The sequence below is a fragment of the Coregonus clupeaformis genome, chromosome 1 (genome assembly GCF_020615455.1).
Source record: "Coregonus clupeaformis isolate EN_2021a chromosome 1, ASM2061545v1, whole genome shotgun sequence".
In the NCBI taxonomy this organism is placed as follows: Eukaryota; Metazoa; Chordata; class Actinopteri; order Salmoniformes; family Salmonidae; genus Coregonus; species Coregonus clupeaformis.
In genome coordinates this window covers 17,414,423-17,432,552 of record NC_059192.1, presented here as the reverse complement: position 1 = coordinate 17,432,552, position 18,130 = coordinate 17,414,423, and positions in this window count along the sequence as shown.

The following is an 18,130-nucleotide window of genomic DNA, read 5'->3' as shown; positions in this document are numbered from 1 at the left end:
GGCATATGTCACAACTGTCCACACATGTCGCATTAAGAATTTATAGTGTAGCCTTTTCCTCATAATATTGCCATTAGACAAATCTCTCTCTCTCTCTCTCTCTCTCTCTCTCTCTCTCTCTCTCTCTCTCTCTCTCTCTCTCTCTCTCTCTCTCTCTCTCTCTCTCTCTCTCTCTCTCTCTCTCTCTCTCTCTCTCTCTCTCTCTCTCGCTCTCTCTCTCTCTCTCTCTCTCTCTCTCTCTGGCCAGTCATTCTCTCTTTCTATATTTCCTCCTGTCACGAGTCATTAAATCTTCGGAGAAAAGCACTGCTTTTGGTCAAATGTATAGGGAATAGGGTGGCGTTTGGGATAGATCCTGTGTGTTTCTACCAGGGTAATCTGCTGCCTGTAGTGGCTTGCCTTGCCTTGCCTTGCCTTGCTTTCACACCCCAGAGTCCAAGCTGCTTAGGGCCAGACGTGTAAACAGTTGGGGGACCTCCCCAGGTTCACCTTGGTAATACCACCACGCCAATTAACCTACCCAGGTTCACCTTGGTAATACCACCACTCCAATTAACCTCCACAGGTTCACCTTGGTAATACCACCACTCCAATCCCTCCTTCCTTTCCTCAGGATTATACTCTCCCTCCTGGTTCACTCTTCTCTTCTTCTCTACTTCAACTCTTCTCTGCCTCACTCTCTCCATCCACAACCACAGAGGAGGCTGGTGAGGGGAGGACGGCTTATAAGAATGACTGAAATGGAATTAATGGAGTCAATACCATTCCATTGATTCTGTTCCAGTAATTTCTAAGAGCCCATCCTCGAGTTCTGCCACCAGCCACCATTGATTCTGAATGCTGTCTCGTACAGGCTCAGGGTTACCATTGATCAACCAGCCACTCTCCAATGTGGCGATGGGGAATGTCTGCTCTGTGAGGATGCGTGGCTTTATTGTATCGTGAGGCCATGAACAAAATGACCAGCATTGTCGACAGCTGCAAGGTACATTGACAGATCCGTAATAGGTGATTAAAAGCCAATGGATGTACATTGTCCATGCGAAACAAACAAGGATGGCAGTTGGTGAGGAGAGGAGGGGGTTGGTGGATTAATAGGCTAGCGGATGTGTGTTCTCTCGTTCTCTTCACATTCCTGACCCACTCCTCCCTGAGGAGAAAGCCCCATTGATTCTCATTGAAGAATGTCAATTTGTCTCCCCGACTCTACGTTTCTGTACACAATTATCAGAGACACGGCGCATAAAGGTTGGTATAATTTATTCTTTGCCATGGCAAAAAACTCCCTTTGGGTCGCCTTGTCATTGATTTGCTCGAAGCAGACCGACTGAGACCAGATCAAGACCAATGCGTTGGAGAGAGAATCAATCGTTTCTAACGTCTCACTGGTTTCATATTATATCACAGACTTTATACTGCTTCCCTTCAAAGTTTGCTGCCATCAGATGTTCCGTACAGGTTGGGATTGTTGCAAATCCCCCTTCAGAGTTCTGACTGACAATCTTCCAATGTTCTGAAGTTCCGATGTTATAAGCTAACAGAAACCTGCCAGAAAGAAGCCTTTGAATTCCGGCGTACACTTGGGAATATCTCGTTGGGGATTGCTGTTTCATTCCTTCCTTTAGCCATATTATATATAGCAGAGGCAGGGTATTCCTCTCCCTCAGTTTAATGTAAATTTAGCTCAGGCAGCAGCCACCATACCGACAAATAGCGCTATAAAATGAATCCTAATCACCTTGGCTACTGTAAGTGTTTTTTTCCTTTAGGGAACCATTATCCTGTAATACTGTATCCATAATCTGGCATCACAGACTTGGCCACAGTCAGACCCAGACCTAGAGTCAGAACCAGAACCACATTCGGACCCAGACCTAGAGTCAGACTGTGATGAGTGTGATGGAAAGGAGTCAGGCGCAGGAGGGTATTCAGTTTATTCCTTAGTAGACACACAAATGCGCTCCAATAGTGATAAACAAAATGGCACAGGGGAAACTATCATCCCTGGCAAATACACTGTAATGGATATCCAATAATACATAGGCACAGGAGAAAATCTACCCTGGCAACACAATGTTATGACTAGCTCCACCGAGCTACACTACTCTCAAAAATAACAATCACCCACAAGGACAACGGGGCAGAGGGAACACTTATACACAGACTAATTAGGGGTAGGAACCAGGTGTGTGTGATTGACAAGACAAGACAATTGTGATGATGATTGGGGTGGCAGTGGTTAGTAAGCCGGTGACGACGAACGCCAAAGCCTGCCCGAACAAGGAGGGGAGGCAGCCTCGGCCGAAGTCGTGACACAGACCCAGACCTAGAGTCAGAACCAGACCTAGAGTCAGAACCAGAGACACTGTCAGACCCAGTCCCAGGGCTGCAGTGTAATGTTTTCTATGACCTCCTGCCTTTCAAGCCACATTTCCTGCCCAGCGGACCTATGGCCCATAAAAGAGGATATTGTAAATACATCATGTTGTATGAGAACATCTCCGTTAGCGTATGACATTCAGTTCCATCTTTGGCATGAGATAACCTGGCTCCCCGGGAGGCGGTTGAAACCTTCAAAATACAGTTTATTCATGTGTTTGTGTGTGTATGTGTGTGTGTGTGTGTGTATATATATAGAATATAGAGTGAGTGGGATATTAATAATCATACACCATGACTTGCTAATCAGACGGAGACCGTTCTCTCTTTCATCTATTTTGTTCCACACCAAAGCCATTATACGTGTCTTTGTGTTGCACCTGTGCGGTGGTCTTAATTATGATGTTATTGGACTTTCCGTTCCCGTAGCTTTCTGTGTGTGTGTTTGTGTGTTTGTGTGTGTGTGTGTGTTTGCTGCAACCTTCACAGCGTTAATTAAAACTCCCCCTCCCCCTGAGATCAGCAGCCTCAATTAACCTCTCACAGTGTTCCGCGATTGGCCAATTATGTCCTCTGTCTCCCCCTCTCCTCCCCCCACCTCCTCCTCGCCGTTCTTCATCCTGCATGTCAGCAAACAGAGACATACTGACCGCAGATACAGTTGCAGTCGGAAGTTTACATACACCTTAGCCAAATACATTTAAACTCAGTTTTTCACAATTCCTGACATTTAATCCTAGTAAAAATGCCCTGTCTTAGGTCAATTAGGATCACCACTTTATTTTAAGAATGTGAAATGTCAGAATAATAGTAGAGAGAATGATTTATTTCAGCTTTTATTTATTTCATCACATTCCCAGTGGGTCAGCAGTTTACATACACTCAATTAGTATTTGGTAGCATTGCCTTTACATTATTTAACTTAGGTCAAACGTTTCGGGTAGCCTTCCACAAGCTTCCTACAATAAGTTGGGTGAATTTTGGCCCATTCCTCCTGATCGAGCTGGTGTAACGGAGTCAGGTTTGTAGGCCTCCTTGCTTGCACACGCTTTTTCAGTTCTGCCCACACATTTTCTATAGGATTGAGGTCAGGGCTTTGTGATGGCCACTCCAATACCTTCACTTTGTTGTCCTTAAGCCATTTTGCCACAACTTTGGAAGTATGCTTGGGTCATTGTCAATTTGGAAGACCCATTTGCGACCAAGCTTTAACTTCCTGACTGATGTCTTGAGATGTTGCTTCAATATATCCACATCATTTTCCTTCCTCATGATGCCATCTATTTTGTGAAGTGCACCAGTCCCTCCTGCAGCAAAGCACCCCCACAGCATGATGCTGCCACCCCCGTGATTCATGGTTGGGATGGTGTTGTTCGGCTTGCAAGCATCCCCCTTTTTCCTCCAAACATAACAATGGTCATTATGGCCAAAGAGTTCTATTTTTGTTTAATCAGACCAGAGGACATTTCTCCAAAAAGTATGATCTTTGTCCCCATGTGCAGTTGCAAACTGTAGTCTAGCTTTTTTATGGCGGTTTTGGAGCAGTGGCTTCTTCCTTGCTGAGCGGCCTTTCAGGTTATGTCGATATAGGACTTGTTTTACTGTGGATATAGATACTTTTGTACCTGTTTCCTCCAGCATCTTCACAAGGTCCTTTGCTGTTGTTCTGAGATTGATTTGCACTTTTCGCATCAAAGTACGTTAATCTCTAGGAGACATAACGCGTCTCCTTCCTGAGCGGTATGACGGCTGCGTGGTCCCATGGTGTTTATACATGCGTACTATTGTTTGTACAGAACGTGGTACCTTCAGGCGTTTGGAAATTGCTCCCAAGGATGAACCAGACTTGTGGAGGTCTGCATTTCTTTTCTTTTGATTTTCCCATGATGTCAAGCAAAGAGGCACTGAGTTTGAAGGTAGGCCTTGAAATATATCCACAGGTACACCTCCAATTGACTCAAATGATGTCAATTAGCCTATCAGAAGCTTCTAAAACCATGACATCATTTTCTGGAATTTTCCAAGCTGTTTAAACGCACAGTCAACTTAGTGTATGTAAACTTCTGACCAACTGGAATTGTGATACAGTGAATTATAAGTGAAATAATCAGTCTGTAAACAATTGTTGGAAACATTACTTGTGTCATGCACAAAGTAGATGTCCTAACCGACTTGCCAAAACTATAGTTTGTTAACAAAAAATATGTGGAGTGGTTGAAAAACGAGTTTTAATTACTCCAACCTAAGTGCATGTAAACTTCCGACTTCAACTGTAGATACTGTGAGTGCATCCAAAATTGCTAAATTTTCCCGATATTGTGCACTACTTTAATCAGAGCCCTGGTCAAAAGTAGTGCACTAAAAAGAGAATAGGGTGCCATTTTAGTAAAAACCTTCTCGTCTCACAAGATAAGATATGTCTCTGATGTTATGCTGTTCTGGGGATTATGTCATGGGTTATGTTTTCACAGTACTTTGTGTACATTTTGTGTTGAATAGTATTGAGAGAGGGAGAGGGAGAGGGAGAGGGAGAGGGAGAGGGAGAGGGAGAGGGAGTGAGAGAGAGGTACACAGAGAGAGAGATACTCAGAGAGAGAGAGAGAGAGGTGACCATCCACACAACTTGTGAAAAACTCCATCAATCCTCTCTGATATGGACTGAACTCCCACAATCCTCTCTGATGTGGACTAAACTCCATCATTCCTCTCTGATATGGACTGAACTCCATAATTCCTCTCTGATATGGACTCAACTCCCACAATCCTCTCTGATATGGACTAAACTTTAATAATATGAAAGTGTGTGGTCCTCTATCTATCTTCTTCTTGAAAAGATGATCATCATTGTTTAATGTTTTATTTATTTTTCTATTATCTATCCTTGCTGTTTGGTGGTTGTGTGTGTGTGTGTGTGTGTGTGTGTGTGTGTGTGTGTGTGTGTGTGTGTGTGTGTGTGTGTGTGTGTGTGTGTGTGTGTGTGTGTGTGTGTGTGTGTGTGTGTGTGTCGAGATAGGGAGGAGCAGAGCGCTATCAGGGAGAGTTATTTGAGTGTGATACCTTGGCTACAGCTATCTGGAGGACATCTTTGTGATCTATGAAGGAGACAGGAGAAAGACCTACTATTCCACAGTAAATAGATCCAAGGAGCGAGAGAGTGTGTGTGTTTGTCTCTCTCTCTCTTTCTCTTTGTGTGTGTGTTTGTGTAGGATATTAGTCATTAGCCTGCTATGCTGTGTTGTGGCATCCTGAGTCATCAGTCATCAGGAAGAACACAGATAGACACTAGGGAATGTGTTCCAAATGGCACCCTGAGTCATCAGGAAGAACACAGATAGACACTAGGGTTGTGTTCCAAATGGCACCCTATTCACTATATAGTGCACTACTTCTGACCAGAGCCCTATTGTCCCTGTTTAAAAGTAGTGCACTATAAAGGAATTAGGATGCCATGTGGGAAGCAGCCACAACAAAGAATACACTGACCAAATAAAGATATCCTCAACAATGGTTTCATGGAAACAAGGTGAGGAAATAAGGTTCATTACAAGTTCCAAACATTCACATTGATTGTCCTTATTTGGTTTTAGAGATTTCAGGTTGAAGGTTTTGCAGCGCCAGCTAAACAGAAGCAGATATTTGTCATTAGTTTAGCCTTCTTCAGCCAATGACCATGTTGTGTTGGAGTGCTGTTTGTGTGTGTGTGTGTGTGTGTGTGTGTGTGTGTGTGTGTGTGTGTGTGTGTGTGTGTGTGTGTGTGTGTGTGTAGTGTGTGTAGGTGTGTGAGGCTAATGAAATGAAAACATTTTCCAAGGGCTTTTTAGCAGTTAAAGCTGCAGATAAGCTATGATCCTTGACATCCCTCAAGACATATTGCAGGGACTAAACGTTATCCCACTCATCCTCTTCTTATTTCATTTGATCAGGGTTGTCTCCGTCTCGAGGAAAAACACTGTTCATGTGTACGTCTGACAGGCAGACATGGTGTGATCTGAATGTACTGTATATGAAACAAAGTATTGAAATGTTCTGACTCAGTTTTCTCTTTTTGTCTTTCCGGTGCTGTCTCCCTCTTCCCTTCGTGTGAATCTGTTAACAGGTAAAGTTATCAAAGATTCTTTTTTCATCCTTCATTTATTTAGAGATTTTAGCAGCCTCATGAATCATGGAATAAGAGAAGAGAAGAGGATGAATGATACGAGTATTAATGAAGTCCTATTTAACCACTATAGCTGGGGGCTTAATGAGAAACTCATGCAAAGTACAGGCAATTACAGAAGCTTTTGACCGTTAGCTATTTCTCACTTTCAGTCCCTCACTTTACCTCTCTCACTCTGTCTCTCGTAGTATGATTGAGCTGTAAAGGTTTTCACCCACACACAGTGGGTTTCACCCACACACACACACACACACTCTTGCGCACAAGCATTCACATATGCACACATGCAAACACATACGCACAAACACACACACACACAAACACATACGCACAAACACACACACACACACACATACACACACATACGAGTTCTTGACCTCTATGAACAGAGACTTTTGACTGCAGTAGAAGCAGTCAAAACAGCTATCAGAATGTGTCAGTGTAATTCAATATGCCCTTCAGCCCTTCAGAATGTGTCAGTGTAATTGAATAGGCCCTTCAGAATGTGTCAGTGTAATTGAATAGGCCCTTCAGAATGTGTCAGTGTAATTGAATAGGACCTTCAGCCCTTCAGAATGTGTCAGCGTAATTGAATAGGACCTTCAGCCCTTCAGAATGTGTCAGTGTAATTGAATAGGCCCTTCAGCCCTTCAGAATTTGTCAGTGTAATTGAATAGGACCTTCAGCCCTTCAGAATGTGTCAGTGTAATTGAATAGGCCCTTCAGCCCTTCAGAATGTGTCAGTGTAATTGAATAGGACCTTCAGCCCTTCAGAATGTGTCAGTGTAATTGAATAGGACCTTCAGCCCTTCAGAATGTGTCAGTGTAATTGAATAGGCCCTTCAGCCCTTCAGAATGTGTCAGTGTAATTGAATAGGACCTTCAGCCCTTCAGAATGTGTCAGTGTAATTGAATAGGCCCTTCAGCCCTTCAGAATGTGTCAGTGTAATTGAATATGCCCTTCAGCCCTTCAGAATGTGTCAGTGTAATTGAATAGGACCTTCAGCCCTTCAGAATGTGTCAGTGTAATTGAATAGAACCTTCAGCCCTTCAGAATGTGTCAGTGTAATTGAATAGGACCTTCAGCCCTTCAGAATGTGTCAGTGTAATTGAATAGGACCTTCAGCCCTTCAGAATGTGTCAGTGTAATTCAGCCCTTCAGAATGTGTCAGTGTAATTCAGCCCTTCAGAATGTGTCAGTGTATCACACACATTCACATACACTACATACGCACATACGCACAAACACACACGCATACTGACACAACACAAACACACATACACACACACACGCACACGCACACACTTTTACACTCATCATTAGGGCTGGGAATTGCCACAGACCTCACAATGTATTATCACGATAATTAGGTGCCGATACAATATGTATTGCACTTCTCACAATTCTATATGTATTTTGATTTGATACTGTGATTTTATTGCGATTCGATCTTCTAAACATATTGCTCACCATATGTCTGCTGCTATTTAAAAAGAAGATGGAGAACAAACTATGAAGGAAAAATACTGGAGTTTTGGTGCAGTCAACTAGCGCCAAAATAATATTGTGATATTGTCAAAACGATACGATATTATATATAGTCAAAAATAATATCCCAATATGTAACTGTATCAATTTTTTCCCACCATCACTACTCATAATTTGCTGCTGCTAGTCTATTCTTTATTTTACTCTTATTATTATCTATCCTGATACCTAGTCACTTTACCCTGCCTTCATGTACATATCTACCTCAAATACCTTATTATTATCTATCCTGATGCCTAGTCACTTTACCCTGCCTTCATGTACATATCTACCTCAAATACCTTATTATCATCTATCCTGATGCCTAGTCACTTTACCCTGCCTTCATGTACATATCTACCTCAAATACCTTATTATTATCTATCCTGATGCCTAGTCACTTTACCCTGCCTTCATGTACATATCTACCTCAAATACCTTATTATTATCTAGCCTGATGCCTAGTCACTTTACCCTGCCTTCATGTACATATCTACCTCAAATACCTTATTATTATCTAGCCTGATGCCTAGTCACTTTACCCTGCCTTTATGTACATATATTCTTCAAATAACTTGTACCTCTCCACATTGATCTAGTACTGGTACTCCCTGTATGTAGCTCCACATTGATCTGGTACTGGCACTCCCTGTATATAGCTCCACATTGATCTGGTACTGGTACACCCTGTATATAGCTCCACATTGATCTGGTACTGGTACCTCCTGTATATAGCTCCATATTGATCTTGTAGTGGTACTTCCTGTATATAGCTCCACATTGATCTGGTACTGGCACTCCCTGTATATAGCTCCACATTGATCTGGTACTGGTACTCCCTGTATATAGCTCCACATTGATCTGGTACTGGTACTCCCTGTATATAGAACCACATTGATCTGGTACTGGTACTCCCTGTATATAGCTCCACATTGGTCTGGTACTGGTACTTCCTGTATATACAGTGGGGGAAAAAAGTATTTAGTCAGCCACCAATTGTGCAAGTTCTCCCACTTAAAAAGATGAGAGAGGCCTGTAATTTTCATCATAGGTACACGTCAACTATGACAGACAAAATGAGAAAAGAATATCCAGAAAATCACATTGTAGGATTTTTAATGAATTTATTTGCAAATTATGGTGGAAAATAAGTATTTGGTCAATAACAAAAGTTTCTCAATACTTTGTTATGTACCCTTTGTTGGCAATGACACAGGTCAAACGTTTTCTGTAAGTCTTCACAAGGTTTTCACACACTGTTGCTGGAATTTTAGCCCATTCCTCCATGCAGATCTCCTCTAGAGCAGTGATATTTTGGGGCTGTCGCTGGGCAACACAGACTTTCAACTCCCTCCAAAGATTTTCTATGGGGTTGAGATCTGGAGACTGGCTCGGCCACTCCAGGACATTGAAATGCTTCTTACGAAGCCACTCCTTCGTTGCCCGGGCGGTGTGTTTGGGATCACTGTCATGCTGAAAGACCCAGCCACATTTCATCTTCAATGCCCTTGCTGATAGAAGGAGGTTTTCACTCAAAATCTCACGATACATGGCCCCATTCATTCTTTCCTTTACACGGATCAGTCGTCCTGGTCCCTTTGCAGAAAAACAGCCCCAAAGCATGATGTTTCCACCCCCATGCCTCACAGTAGGTATGGTGTTCTTTGGATGCAACTCAGCATTCTTTGTCCTCCAAACACGATGAGTTGAGTTTTTACCAAAAAGTTCTATTTTGGTTTCATCTGACCATATGACATTCTCCCAATCCTCTTCTGGATCATCCAAATGCACTCTAGCAAACTTCAGACGGGCCTGGACATGTACTGGCTTAAGCAGGGGGACACGTCTGGCACTGCAGGATTTGAGTCCCTGGTGGCGTAGTGTGTTACTGATGGTAGGCTTTGTTACTTTGGTCCCAGCTCTCTGCAGGTCATTCACTAGGTCCCCCCGTGTGGTTCTGGGATTTTTGCTCACCGTTCTTGTGATCATTTTGACCCCACGGGGTGAGATCTTGCGTAGAGCCCCAGATCGAGGGAGATTATCAGTGGTCTTGTATGTCTTCCATTTCCTAATAATTGCTCCCACATTTGATTTCTTCAAACCAAGCTGCTTACCTATTGCAGATTCAGTCTTCCCAGCCTGGTGCAGGTCTACAATTTTGTTTATGGTGTCCTTTGACAGCTCTTTGGTCTTGGCCATAGTGGAGTTTGGAGTGTGACTGTTTGAGGTTGTGGACAGGTGTCTTTTATACTGATAACAAGTTCAAACAGGTGCCATTAATACAGGTAACGAGTGGAGGACAGAGGAGCCTCTTAAAGAAGAAGTTACAGGTCTGTGAGAGCCAGAAATCTTGCTTGTTTGTAGGTGACCAAATACTTATTTTCCACCATAATTTGCAAATATATTCATTCAAAATCCTACAATGTGGTTTTCTGGAAAAAAAAAATCTCAATTTGTCTGTCATAGTTGACGTGTACCTATGATGAAAATTACAGGCCTCTCTCATCTTTTTAAGTGGGAGAACTTGCACAATTGGTGGCTGACTAAATACATTTTTTCCCCACTGTAGCTCCACATTGATCTGGTACGGGTACTTCCTGTATATAGCTCGACATTGATCTGGTACTGGTACTTCCTGTATATAGCTCAACATTGATCTGGTACTGATACTTTTTGTATATAGCTCCACATTGATCTTGTACTGGTACTTCCTGTATATAGCTCCATTCTTGTGGAACATCTGTCCACAAGAATGGAGAGAGAGAGAGAGAGAGAGAGAGAGAGAGAGAGAGAGAGAGAGAGAGAGAGAGAGAGAGAGAGAGAGAGAGAGAGAGAGAGAAAACAAATAGAGAATTACTTGACACATCGGAAATTTTTGTTTTTAACTGAGCAAACTAGAATGCTATTTGGCCCTAAACAGAGAGTACACAGTGGCAGAATACCTGACCACTGTGACTGACCCAAACTTAAGGAAAGCTTTGACTATGTACAGACTCAGTGAGCATAGCCTTGCTATTGAGAAAGGCCGCCTTAGGCAGACCTGGCTCTCAAGAGAAGACAGACTATGTGCACACTGCCCACAAAATGAGGTGGGAACTGAGCTGCACTTCCTAACCCCCTGCCAAATGTATGACCATATTAGAGACACATATTTCTCTCAGATTACAGAGATCCACAAAGAATTCGAAAACAAACCCAATTTTGATAAACTCCCTTATCTACTGGGTGAAAAACCACAGTGTACCATCACAGCAGCAAGATGTGTGACCTGTTACCACAAGAAAAGGGCAACCAGTGAAGAACAAGCACCATTGTAACTACAACCCATATTTATGTTTATTTATTTTCCCATTTGTACTTTAACTATTTGCACACCATTACAACACTGTAACTCCCGAGTGGCGCAGTGGTCTAAGGCACTGCATCGCAGTGCTAGCTGTGCCACTGGAGATCCTGGTTCGGATCCAGGCTCTGCTGTAGCCGGCCGCAACCGGGAGACCAATGGGGCGGCACACAATTGGCCCAGCGTCGTCCAGGGTAGGGGAGGGAATGGCCGGCAGGGAGGTAGCTCAGTTGGTAGAGCATGGCGTTTGCAACGCCAGGGTTGTGGGTTCGATTCCCACGGGGGGCCAGTATGAAAATAAAAAAGAATAATGTATGCACTAACTGTAAGTCGCTCTGGATAAGAGCGTCTGCTAAATGACGTAAATGTATATATACATAATATGACATTTGAAATGTCTTTATTCTTTTGGAACTTCTGAGTGTAATGTTTACTGTTAATATTTATTGTTTATTTCACTTTTGTTTACTATGTTCTTCACTCGCTTTGGCAATGTTAACATTCGTTTCCCATGCCAATAAAGCCCTTAAATTGAAATTGAATTGAATTGAATTGAGAGAGCGATCAGAGGGAGACTGAGAGAGACAGAGAGAGACAGTGAATGAAAAAGGAAACCAAAAGAGCGGAGGAGGTTGTGTGGTGAACTTGTTTATGTGTGCACAAACATATGTTTGCCCATGACTCAGTTTCAATGTCTTTTTACATTTTCTTTTTGGCCTGTCATCTGCAGCCCACTTTAAAACTATATATGTACTCACAGAGAGGGAGTGGGTAGACTGTCAGCTAGTTTGTCTAGCTTCTTTAGGAACACATTCACTATGGTTGCATCAAATGGCACCCTATTCCCTTTGTAATGCACTACCAGCCCCCCTACCAACCCCCTGCCTAACCCCCTACCAACCCCCTGCCAGCCCCCCTATCAGTCCCCCTGCCAGCATCCCAGGGAATGGGATGCCAATCAGCAACATAAACACTTTACTGACAAGGACGGTCAACTGTTTACTGATGAAGCAAAAGTGTTACTGGCAACGTCCATCAGTGTGTGTGTGTGTGTGTGTGTGTGTGTGTGTGTGTGTGTGTGTGTGTGTGTGTGTGTGTGTGTCCAGAGAGTATATGATAGAGCTCCTGATGGGCAGGCACTTTTGAAGTGGACCCCTGCAGGTCCCTTGGAAAGAACATGTCCCCATTTTATCACTCATTCCACTGGAGGCCCATCCTTCTAAAGTATTTACTGCCACAGCCAACGAGGACACTGAACCTGAGGAGATGAAGAGGAGAGAGAATGGGATGCCTTTCCGTCTCAACCCCCCGCCCCCCCCCCACCCACCCACCCCACCCCCCACCCCCCCCTCTCTCTCTCTCTCTCTCTCTCTCTCTCTCTCTCTCTCTCTCTCTCTCTCTCTCTCTCTCTCTCTCTCTCTCTCTCTCTCTCTCTCTCTCTCTCTCAATTCAATTTCATATTAAGGGCTTTATTGGCATGGGAAATGTATCTTAACATTGCCAAAGCAAGTGAAAAACATAGTTAACAAAAGTGAAATAAACAATACAATATTAACAGTAAACATTACATTCAGAAGTTCCAAAAGAATAAAGACATTTCAAATGTCATATTATGTATACAATTGAAGTCGGAAGTTTACATACACTTAGGTTGGAGTCATTAAAACTAGTTTTTCAACCACTCCACAAATTTCTTATTAACAAACTATAGTTTTGGCAAGTCGGTTAGGACATCTACTGTGTGCATGACAAAAGTAATTTTTCCAACAATTGTTTACAGACAGATTATTTCACTTATAATTCACTGTATCACAATTCCAGTGCGTCAGAAGTTTACATACACTAAGTTGACTGTGCCTTTAAACAGCTTGGAAAATTCCAGAAAATGATGTCATGGTTTTAGAAGCTTCTGATAGGCTAATTGACATCATTTGAGTCAATTGGAGGTGTACCTGTGGATGTATTTCAAGGCCTACCTTCAAACTCAGTGCCTCTTCACTTGACATCATGGGAAAATCAAAAGAAATCAGCCAAGACCTCAGTAATTATTGTTTTGACCTCCACAAGTCTGGTTCATCCTTGGGAACAATTTCCAAACGCCTGAAGGTATCACGTTCATCTGTACGAACAATAGTACGCAAGTATAAACACCATGGGACCACGCAGCCGTCATACCGCTCAGGAAGGAGACGCGTTCTGTCTCTTGGGAGATGAACGTACTTTGATGCGAAAAGTGCAAATCAATCCCAGAACAACAGCAAAGGACCTTGTGAAGATGCTGGAGGAAACAGGTACAAAAGTATCTATATCCACAGTAAAACGAGTCCTATATCGGCATAACCTGAAAGGCCGCTCAGCAAGGAAGAAGCGACTGCTCCAAAACCGCCATAAAAAAGGCAGACTATGGTTTCCAACTGCACATAGGGACAAAGATCGTACTTTTTGGAGAAATGTCCTCTGATCTGATGAAACAAAAATATAACTGTTTGGCCATAATGACCATTGTTATGTTTGGAGGAAAAAGGGGGTCGCTTGCAAGCCGAAGAACACTATCCCAACCGTGAAGCACGGGGGTGGCATCATCGTTTACATCTTAGTAATTTAGCAGACGCTCTTATCCAGAGCGACTTACAGTTAGTGTACACATTTATTTTTTTCATATTGGCCCCCCGTGGGAAACGAACCCACAACCCTGGCGTTGCAAGCGCCATGCTCTACCAACTGAGCTACACGGGGCCCATGGGGGTGCTTTGCTGCAGGAGGGACTGGTGCACTTCACAAAATAGATGGCATCATGAGGATGGAAAATTATGTGGATATATTGAAGCGACATCTCAAGACATCAGTCAGGAAGTTAAAGCTTGGTCACAATTGAGTCTTCCAAATGGACAATGACCCCAAGCATGCTTCAAAAGTTGTAGCAAAATGGCTTAAGGACAACAAAGTCAAGGTATTGGAGTGGCAATCACAAAGCCCTGACCTCAAACCTATAGAACATTTGTGGGCAGAACTGAAAAAGCATGTGCGATCAAGGAGGCCTACAAACCTGACTCAGTTACACCAGCTCTGTCAGGAGGAATGGGCTAACATTCACCCAACTTATTGTGGGAAGCTTGTGGAAGGCTACCTGAAACATTTGACCCAAGTTAAACAATTTAAAGGCATTGCTACCAAATACTAATTGAGTGTATGTAAACTTCTGACCCACTGGTAATGTGAAATAAAAGCTTAAATACATCATTCTCACTACTATTATTCTGACATTTCACATTCTTAAAATAAAGTGGTGATCCTAACTGACCTAAAACAGGGGATTTTTACTAGGATTAAACGTCAAGAATTGTGAAAAACTGAGTTTAAATGTATTTGGCTAAAGTGTATGTAAACTTCCGACTTCAACTGTATATACAGTGTTGTAATGATGTGCAAATAGTTAAAGTACAAATGGGAAAATTAATAAACATAAATATGGGTTGTATTTACAATGGTGTTTGTTCTTCACTGGTTGCCCTTTTCTTGTGGCAACAGGTCACAAATCTTGCTACTGTGATGGCACACTGTGGTTTTTCAGCCAGTAGATAAGGGAGATTATCAAAATTGGGTTTGTTTTCGAATTCTTTGTTGATCTCTGTAATCTGAGGGAAATACAGTGGGGAGAACAAGTATTTGATACACTGCCGATTTTGCAGGTTTTCCTACTTACAAAGCATGTAGAGATCTGTACTTTTTATCATAGGTACACTTCAACTATGAGAGACATAATCTAAAACAAAAATCCAGAAAATCACATTGTATGATTTTTAAGTAATTAATTTGCATTTTATTGCATGACATAAGTATTTGATCACCTACCAACCAGTAAGAATTCCGTCTCTCACAGACCTGTTAGTTTTTCTTTAAGAAGCCCTCCTGTTCTCCACTCATTAACTGTATTAACTGCACCTGTTTGAACTCGTTACCTGTATAAAACACACCTGTCCACACACTCAATCAAACAGACTCCAACCTCTCCACAATGGCCAAGACCAGAGAGCTGTGCAAGGACATCAGGGATGAAATTGTAGACCTGCACAAGGCTGGGATGGGCTACAGGACAATAGGCAAGCAGCTTGATGAGAAGGCAACAACTGTTGATGCAATTATTAGAAAATGGAAGAAGTTCAAGATGACGGTCAATCACCCTCGGTCTGGGGCTCCATGCAAGATCTCACCTCGTGGGGCATCAATGATCATGAGGAAGGTGAGGGATCAGCCCAGAACTACACGGCAGGACCTGGTCAATGACCTGAAGAGAGCTGGGACCACAGTCTCAAAGAAAACCATTAGTAACACACTACGCCGTCATGGATTAAAATCCTGCAGCGCACGCAAGGTCCCCCTGCTCAAGCCAGGCCCGTCTGAAGTTTGCCAATGACCATCTGGATGATCCAGAGGAGGAATGGGAGAAGGTCATGTGGTCTGATGAGACAAAAATAGAGCTTTTTGGTCTAATCTCCACTCGCCGTGTTTGGAGGAAGAAGAAGGATGAGTACAAACCCAAGAACACCATCCCAACCGTGAAGCATGGAGGTGGAAACATCATTCTTTGGGGATGCTTTTCTGCAGAGGGGACAGGACGACTGCACCGTATTGAGGGGAGGATGGATGGGGCCATGTATCGCGAGATCTTGGCCAATAACCTCCTTCCCTCAGTAAGAGCATTGAAGATGGGTCGTGGCTGGGTCTTCCAGCATGACAACGACCCGAAACACACAGCCAGAGCAACTAAGGAGTGGCATCTAAAGGTCCTGGAGTGTCCTAGCCAGTCTTCAGACCTGAACCCAATAGAACATCTTTGGAGGGAGTTGAAAGTCCGTATTGCCAAGCGACAGCCCCTAAACCTGAAGGATCTGGAGAAGGTCTGTATGGAGGAGTGGGCCAAAATCCCTGCTGCAGTGTCTGCAAACCTGGTCAAGACCTACAGGAAACATATGATCTCTGTAATTGCAAACAAAGGTTTCTGTACCAAATATTAAGTTCTGCTTTTCTGATGTATCAAATACTTATGTCATGCAATAAAATGCAACTTAATTACTTTAAAATCATACAATGTGATTTTCTGGATTTTTGTTTTAGATTCCGTCTCTCACAGTTGAAGTGTACCTATGATAATTACAGACCTCTACATGCTTTGTAAGTAGGAAAACCTGCAAAATCGGCAGTGTATCAAATACTTGTTCTCCCCACTGTATGTGTCTCTAATGAGGTCATACATTTGGCAGGAGGTTAGGAAGTGCAGCTCAGTTTCCACCTCATTTTTTGTGGGCAGTGTGCACATAGCCTGTCTTCTCTTGAGAGCCAGGTCTGCCTACGGCGGCCTTTCTCAAAAGCAAGGCTATGCTCACTGAGTCTGTACATAGTCAAAGCTTTCCTTAAGTTTGGGTTAGTCACAGTGGTCAGGTATTCTGACACTGTGTACTCTCTGTTTAGAGTGAAATAGCATTCTAGTTTGCTCTGTTTATTTGTTAATTCTTTCCAATGTGTCAAGTAATTCTCTTGTTGTTTTCTCATGATTTGGTTGGGTCTAATTGTGTTGTTGTTGCTGTCCTGGGTCTCTGCGGGGTCTGTTTGTGTTTGTGAACAGAGCCCCAGGACCAGCTTACTTAGGGAACTCTTCTCCAAGTTCATCTCTATGTAGGTGATGGCTTTGTTATGGAAGGTTTGGGAATCGCTTCCTTTTAAGTGGTTATAGAATTTAACGGCTTTTTTCTGGATTGTGATAATTAACGGGTATCGGCCTAATTCTGCTCTGCATGCATTATTTTGTGTTTTTCGTTGTACACAGAGGATATTTTTTTCAGAATTCTGCATGCAGTCTCAATTTGGTGTTTGTCCCATTTTGTGAATTCTTGGTTGGTGAGCGGACCCCAGACCTCACAACCATGAAGGGCAATGAGTTCTATAACTGATTCAAGTATTTTTTGCCAGATCCTAATTGTTATTTCAAATGTTATGTTCCTTTTGATGGCATAGAACGCCCTTCTTGCCTTGTCTCTCAGATCGTTCACAACTTTGTGGAAGTTACCTGTGGCGCTGATGTTTAGGCCGAGGTATGTATAGTTTTTTGTGTGCTATAGGGCAATGGTGTCTAGATGGAATTTGTATTTGTGGTCCTGGCAACTGGACCTTTTTTGGAACACCATTATTTTTGTCTTACTGAGACTTACTGTCAGGGCCCAGGTCTGACAGAATCGGTGCAGAAGATCTAGGTGCTGCTGTATGCCCTCCTTGGTTGGTGACAGAAGCACCAGATCATCAGCAAACAGTAGACATTTGACTTCAGATTCAAGTAGGGTGAGGCCGGTTGCTGCAGACTGTTCTAGTGCCCTCGCCAATTCGTTGCTATATATGTTGAAAAGGGTGGGGCTTAAACTGCATCCCTGTCTCACCCCACGGCCCTGTGGAAAGAAATGTGTGTGTTTTTTGCGAATTTTAACCGCACACTTGTTGTTTGTGTACATGGATTTCATAATGTCGTATGTTTTTCCCCCAACTCCACTTTCCGTCAATTTGTATAGCAGACCCTCATGCCAAATTGATTCAAAAGCTTTTTTGAAATCAACAAAGCATGAGAAGACTTTGTTTTGGTTTGTTTATTTGTCAATTAGTGTTCAGGGTGAATACGTGGTCTGTCGTACGGTAATTTGGTAAAAAGCCAATTTCACATTTGCTCAGTACTTTGTTT